This window comes from Pygocentrus nattereri, chromosome 1 (assembly GCF_015220715.1).
Source record: "Pygocentrus nattereri isolate fPygNat1 chromosome 1, fPygNat1.pri, whole genome shotgun sequence".
NCBI classification, from domain to species: domain Eukaryota; kingdom Metazoa; phylum Chordata; class Actinopteri; order Characiformes; family Serrasalmidae; genus Pygocentrus; species Pygocentrus nattereri.
The window spans coordinates 7,757,916-7,764,572 of record NC_051211.1 but is presented as its reverse complement, the minus strand read 5'-3'; positions in this window follow the sequence as shown (position 1 = coordinate 7,764,572).

The window sequence follows — 6,657 nt, the reverse complement described above, 5'->3', positions numbered from 1 at the left end:
CTCTTTCTCTCTCTCTCACCTCTCCCTCTACCATCCCTCTCCCCTTTCTCCCCTCCTCTCTTTCTCTCTCTCACCCCTCTTCCCTCTTTCCCCTCCTTTCTCTCTCTCTCTCGCCATCTCTTCTCTCACCAATCCCTCTCCTTCTCTCACCCCTCCTTTCTCTCTCTCGCATTTCTTTCTCTCTCACCCCTTTCTCTCTTGCTTGCTCTCTCACATCACTTCCCCCTCTCCCCTCCTCTTTCCCTCTCTCACCCCTCTTCCCTCTCTCACCCTTCTTCTCTTTCCCTCTCTCACCCCTCTTCCCTCTCTTTTTCCTTCCTCTTCCTCTCCTCTCATCATCCCTCTCTCTCTGCCTCAGATTGTTGTTTTTCCCCACAGTGCTCACTCATTTGTGTGTATATCACGCTAATCCCGTCCAAATCAGTTTCCATTTTTAACTTTATAAGTAAATCTCCAGCTGTCACAATGAAAGCTTTCGGGATATTTTTTAGAGAATTCCTCCTCCACTTATTTCTAAATAAGCCTATACAGGTTTGTCTTTTACTAAAGAGTGTCTTTATTAAAGAGTATCTTGAAGGTGGGAGGAAATAAAAAAAATGTATTATATTATTACTTTATTAGCCTGTACATCAGTGACTATGCTAGCAGTCAGGAGGAATGCATGCTGGGTACTGTAGTGAATGTTGATGGACGAAAACAAAATAGAATACAAAACAGTGAGGCTGATGGATGCAGTACTGCGTTTAGACACCCCTGGTAATTTAGATGATTTTCTAAGTGAAAATGAGTTAATGGCTCCTCTACACACACTTCTACAATGCACAATTATATATATATATATATATATATATATATATATATATATATATATATATATATATATATATATTCAGACAATCAGTGCAAAATCTCAACCAGAGAACGCCACTGTTCACTGGGCTGGTGGCGATTGTGCAATCCTGACTGAGCTGTGGACAGTTCGAGCAGTCCTTTCACGAAAATCGAAACCACCTTGGGAGGCACAACATTTTCTGTCCTTTTAACCATCTTCACTTACTTTGCTCTGCATTAACCTTCAGCTCAGCAGTAGCCACTTTTCTCATATCTTGGGAAGCTTCTCTGCGAGTTTCTTGTAAAATGTCTCTCAATGTTCAACTTTTTATAAAGTTGAAGTCGCTTCTCATTCTCTTGCTTCTCGTTTGAATTGTCCCGTTCCACATATTCCATATGTATATACATATATACATACACACACACACACACACCATACACATACATACAATGAAGCAGCAAAGAGAGTGATTTAAGATGAACATTGATCATTTGGAGATGGATTTATTATCCATTTATCTATTTTCATTCATTTATTTTTTATTTGTTTCACTGGGGTATAAATATGAGGTGACACACAGTCATTAAACTCTATAAAAAAGACCAGAGAAAACAACAGTGATGTGCACCAAAAGACTATTGAGCTGCTCAAATTGGGAAATGGCTACAAGAAAATAGCTAAATGGTTGAAAATGCCCACTTCCATTATTAGGGCAATAATTAAGTAGTTTAAGGCAAGTGGAGATGTTAAGAACCTGCCAGGAAGAGAATACTTATCTATAGTGTCCCCACACATAGTGAGGAGGATGGTTTGAGTGGACAAAGAATCTCCAAGGATCACAGATGGGGAGTAGAAAACATTAAGTCTTGGGGTCAAATCGTCTCCCAAACCACAGACACCATGCATATATATATATATATGGGGCAGTCATGGGCTGGAGGTTAGGGAACCAGCCTCGTGACCAGAAGTTTGCCGGTTCGATCCCCAGAGCCGATAGCACATAACTGAGGTGTCCTAGAGCAAGACATCTAGCTCCCAACAGCTCCCCGGGCACTGCGGGCTGCCCACCGCTCCGGGCAACTGTGCTCACTGCCTCCTACAGTTTGCCAAACATTATTGGAGCTTTCAGTTGGGACTGTGTTTTATGGTCACATGAGACCGAAATAGAGGTTTTTAGCAACAAACGCTAGAGGTGGGTTAGGCGTGGACACAAAGATAACCATGCAGAAGAGTAGCCCATCCTTACTGTGAAGTATGGTGGGGAACTGATGTCGTGAGGCTGTTCTCCTTCCAAAGGATACATGGAGTCATGGACTCCATCAAGTACCAGCAGATTTTAAGTTAAAACCTATCTCAAACTCACCCATAGTTTGGATCTTCCAGCAGGACAATGATCCAAAGTACACCTCAAAATCAACACAAAATCAATGTTCTGCCATGGCCACCCCAGTCCCCTGACCTAAACCCCATAACAAATTCAATAAAGCCTGTGGGATGAACTGAAGAGGAGAGTCCAGTGTGTGACTCAGGATCTGAAGGTTCTACAGGTTCTGTATGGAGGAATGGTCTCAGATCCTTTGCTATGTGTTCTCCAGTCTCATGCATAACAGGAGACTTAGAGCTGTTATCTTTACAAAAGAAGTACTAAATGAAGGTGTGCCAACAATTGTGGCACACACAGATTTGAGAAAAGGTATTTATTTAATGAAAGTGTTAGGGTTCAGTAATTCCAATACGGATTCTCAAACGTTTTCCTACAATTGCAAAAGCACGTACCTTGGCCTCTTAACTACATTTCAGCTGCTGGAGGTAAATGTGATCTGCCAAATGCTCTTCGTGCCACCATATTATTAAACCTTCCTGTCTAGTCTTCATTGTGAACTGGAGACATCTAAGCAGCGGAGCTATTCCAGTAAGAGTTGGGGGGCTGAAACACGAGGCCATGGGCATTTAAATAATGCAGGAAAATGTGTCCACCAAGAGATTCCTGTTTCTGCTTCAACAATGGAAATATACTCTGTGGTATTAGCCTATCAATCATTCAGTGAGTCAACAGCAGTAATGACAGGAGAGAGAGAGAGAGAGAGAGAGAGAGAGAGAGAGAGAGAGAGAGAGAGAGAGACACCCTCATTCAACTATTCTCATACTATTGTGGCTTCAAGAGGAGGCATAGAAAAAGAGCAAAATCACTTTAATTAACTTTTGACACTCATGTGGAGAACCACAGTGGAGTGAAGCAGTCAGAATCCTGGTTATTGAGCTAAGAGGTAAAGAGGTTTACAGTAAAGATTTCTGGTGAATTCACTGATAATTCAGTCATGGAATACTTCTTGTCGTGTAGGGGCATTTGAATTTCCATTTAAGCCACAATTCAAGCTTATCATGATCAGGTTTATCAAGTTTTCCAGCCTAAAATGAGCATTTAATTTTGTTTATGTAACATTATATGGAGCAGCATCTCTCAGCCTAATTGGTTTGATACACTTCATGATTCTGCATCTTCAATTTACACACTGATCAGCCGTAACATTAAAACCTTGTCTCTACATTCACTGTCCATTTTGTCCATTTAGGAGCACTTTGTGGTTCGACAATTACAGACTGCAGTTTTTTTCTTTGCGAGCCCCCTTTACCTTATTTAGGATCCCAACAGGACCACTATTCAGCCGGTATTATTTGGGTGGAGGATCATTCTCAGCACTACAGTGACACTGATGTTGTGCTGGTCTGAGTGGATCAGACACAGCAGTGCCGCTGGAGTTTTTAAACACCTCAGTGCTGGACTGAGAGTAGCCCACCAACAACGTCCTGTGACCATTGATGAAAGACTAGGTGATGACCAACACAAACTGTGCAGCAGCAGAGCCACTACTGTTTCTGACTTCACATCTACAAAGTGGACCAAGAAGGTAGGAGTGTCAGAGTGGATACAGGTCATTGGGCTGAAGGCTATTTTAGCCTAACACACTATATATATATATATATATATATATATATATATATATATATATATATATATATATATATATATATATATATATATATATATATATGCATACATGCATACATATATATATATATATACACACACACACATATATATATGTATGTGTAAATATATACACTGCTCAAAAAAATAAAGGGAACACACAATATAACTCCAAGTAAATCAAACGTCTGTGAAGTCAAACTGTCCACTTAGGAAGCAACACTGATTGACAATCAATTTCACAGCTGTTGTGCAAATGGAACAGACAACAGGTGGAAATTATTGGCAATTAGCAAGACACACTCAATAAAGGAGTGGTTCTGCAGGTGGGGACCACAGACCACTTCTCAGTACCTTTCTGCTTTCTGGCTGATGTTTTGGTCACTTGTGAATGTTGGTGGTGCTTTCACACTCGTGGTAGCATGAGACGGACTCTACAACCCACACAAGTGGCTCAGGTAGTGCAGCTCATCCAGGATGGCACATCAATGCGAGCTGTGGCAAGGTTTGCTGTGTCTGTCAGTGTAGTGTCCAGAGGCTGGAGGCGCTACCAGGAGATAGGTCAGTACACCAGGAGACGTGGAGGAGGCTGTAGGAGGGCAACAACCCAGCAGCAGGACCGCTACCTCCGCCTTTGTGCAAGGAGGAACAGGAGGAGCACTGCCAGAGCCCTGCAAAATGACCTCCAGCAGGCCACTGACGCCCTGTGCTCTTCACAGATGAAAGCAGGTTCACACTGAGCACATGTGACAGACGTGACAGAGTCTAGAGATGCCGTGGAGAGCGATCTGCTGCCTTCAACATCCTTCAGCATGACCGGTTTGGCAGTGGGTCAGTAATGGTGTGGGGTGGCATTTCTTTGGAGGGCTGCACAGCCCTCCATGTACTCGCCACAGGTAGCCTGACTGCCATTAGGTACCGAGATGAGATCCTCAGACCCCTTGTGAGACCATATGCTGGTGCGGTTGGTTCTGGGTTCCTCCTAATGCAGGACAATGCTAGACCTCATGTGGCTGGAGTGTGTCAGCAGTTCCTGCAAGATGAAGGCATTGAAGCTATGGACCGGCCCACCTGTTCCCCAGACCTGAATCCGATTGAGCACATCTGGGACATCATGTCTCGCTCCATCCACCAACGGGACGTTGCACCATAGACTGTCCAGGAGTTGGCGGATGCTTTAGTCCAGGTCTGGGAGGAGATCCCTCAGGAGACCATCTGCCACCTCATCAGGAGCATGCCCAGGCATTGTAGGGAGGTCATACAGGCACGTGGAGGCCACACACAATACTGAGCCTCATTTTGACTTGTTTTAAGGACATCACATCAAAGTTGGATCAGCCTGTCGTGTTTTTCCACTTTAATTTTGTGTGTGACTCCAAATCCAGGCCTTCATTGGTTAATAAATTTGATTTCCATTGATTTTTGTGTGATTTTGTTGTCAGCACATTCAACTTTGTACAGAACAAAGTATTCAATGAGAATATTTCATTCATTCAGATCTAGGATGTTATTTGAGTGTTCCCTTTATTTTATATATACACACACACAGTATTGTGCAAAAGTCTTAAGGCACCCAAGACACTTTCAAAATCTTTGTGTATTGTGTTTGCTGAGAAGTGTTAATATTTGAACAAATATAATTTATAGATTACTAATGATCATTTCCAAGCCTCTCCTCGAGGAAGCCCAGTATTTAGTTAAAAAGCAGCTCCTGGTTTGACCAATCAGAGCTTCAGTAAATTGAGCTCATGATGTAATTGATGATATTAACGAGTCTCTGTGGCGGCTGTGAAGGTGTCAAGGAAAAAAAATGGACCCAAGAAATTCATTACTTTTTATTGTTTTTATGTTTATTTGAATTATGAATGACTATTTTAATGTATATTTTGATAAACTCACTGCTGAGGTAAGATGCCTAAAATTTTCATACAGTATTGTGTATATATATAAAACCAGCAATGGGTGTACTGTTGTTTTGTTCAGAGTGCATTTAAGAGAAGCAGTGTCAGTGGCATGTTTGCTGACAATGTCTCCACAATAAATATTTGACCAACTACATGAAAGTCAAAGAAAACTACAAAGACAAGACTCCATGTGGATTTTCTTTTTTTTTTTTATTTCCATGTTAACTATTTAAAAATAAAAAATAAAATACTGGGAAAGAGTCCTAAGCAACGGCAACTTCGTTTACACAAGAGTAAATGTGAACTGCTATGTAACGCGAATGGCCGTCACTGGCAGAGCCTCCATCAGGCTACGAGTTTCCATGAGGCTGGGAGAGGGAGGAGCCTGGCTTTAGACCACCCGCCACCTTTCCCCCCCCATCTCAGTCTCTAACATGGCAAGATATCTCTTAAACACATTTTCTTTTTCAGAAAAAAAAATTAAAGAATTTCATTCAGAAAAAAAGATCTGTCCCATCACGAGAACTGAAAGCCTGAAAGCATGTGAGATATGAACTGACCAAAAAAAAAAAAGCTGTCACTGAAACATGGTGGAATGCATGGCTGGAAAAGAAAGAAAGAAAAAAAAAAAAAAGTCAAAGAATGATGTGCTGTAACAAAAAGAGGTCCTGTTATGGTGGAAGAGGTATTCAACACGGTTTCATGAAACAGTTATGACAAAGTTCAACTGCCACATGGAGGATTTTTGCTCCTTTTGAATCTCCATCTCTCCCCAAACTATGACAATTGCCAGTCTGGAGTTTCACATAGAGAGGATATGCCAAGTTCTCACTGACCATGTAAACAGAAGGCGTACGTACAGTAAAACAATCAAGAGTTTTGCTCCTTCGTCTAAAAATGCCAATAGAAAAAAATTAGCTGGATGGTGCTCT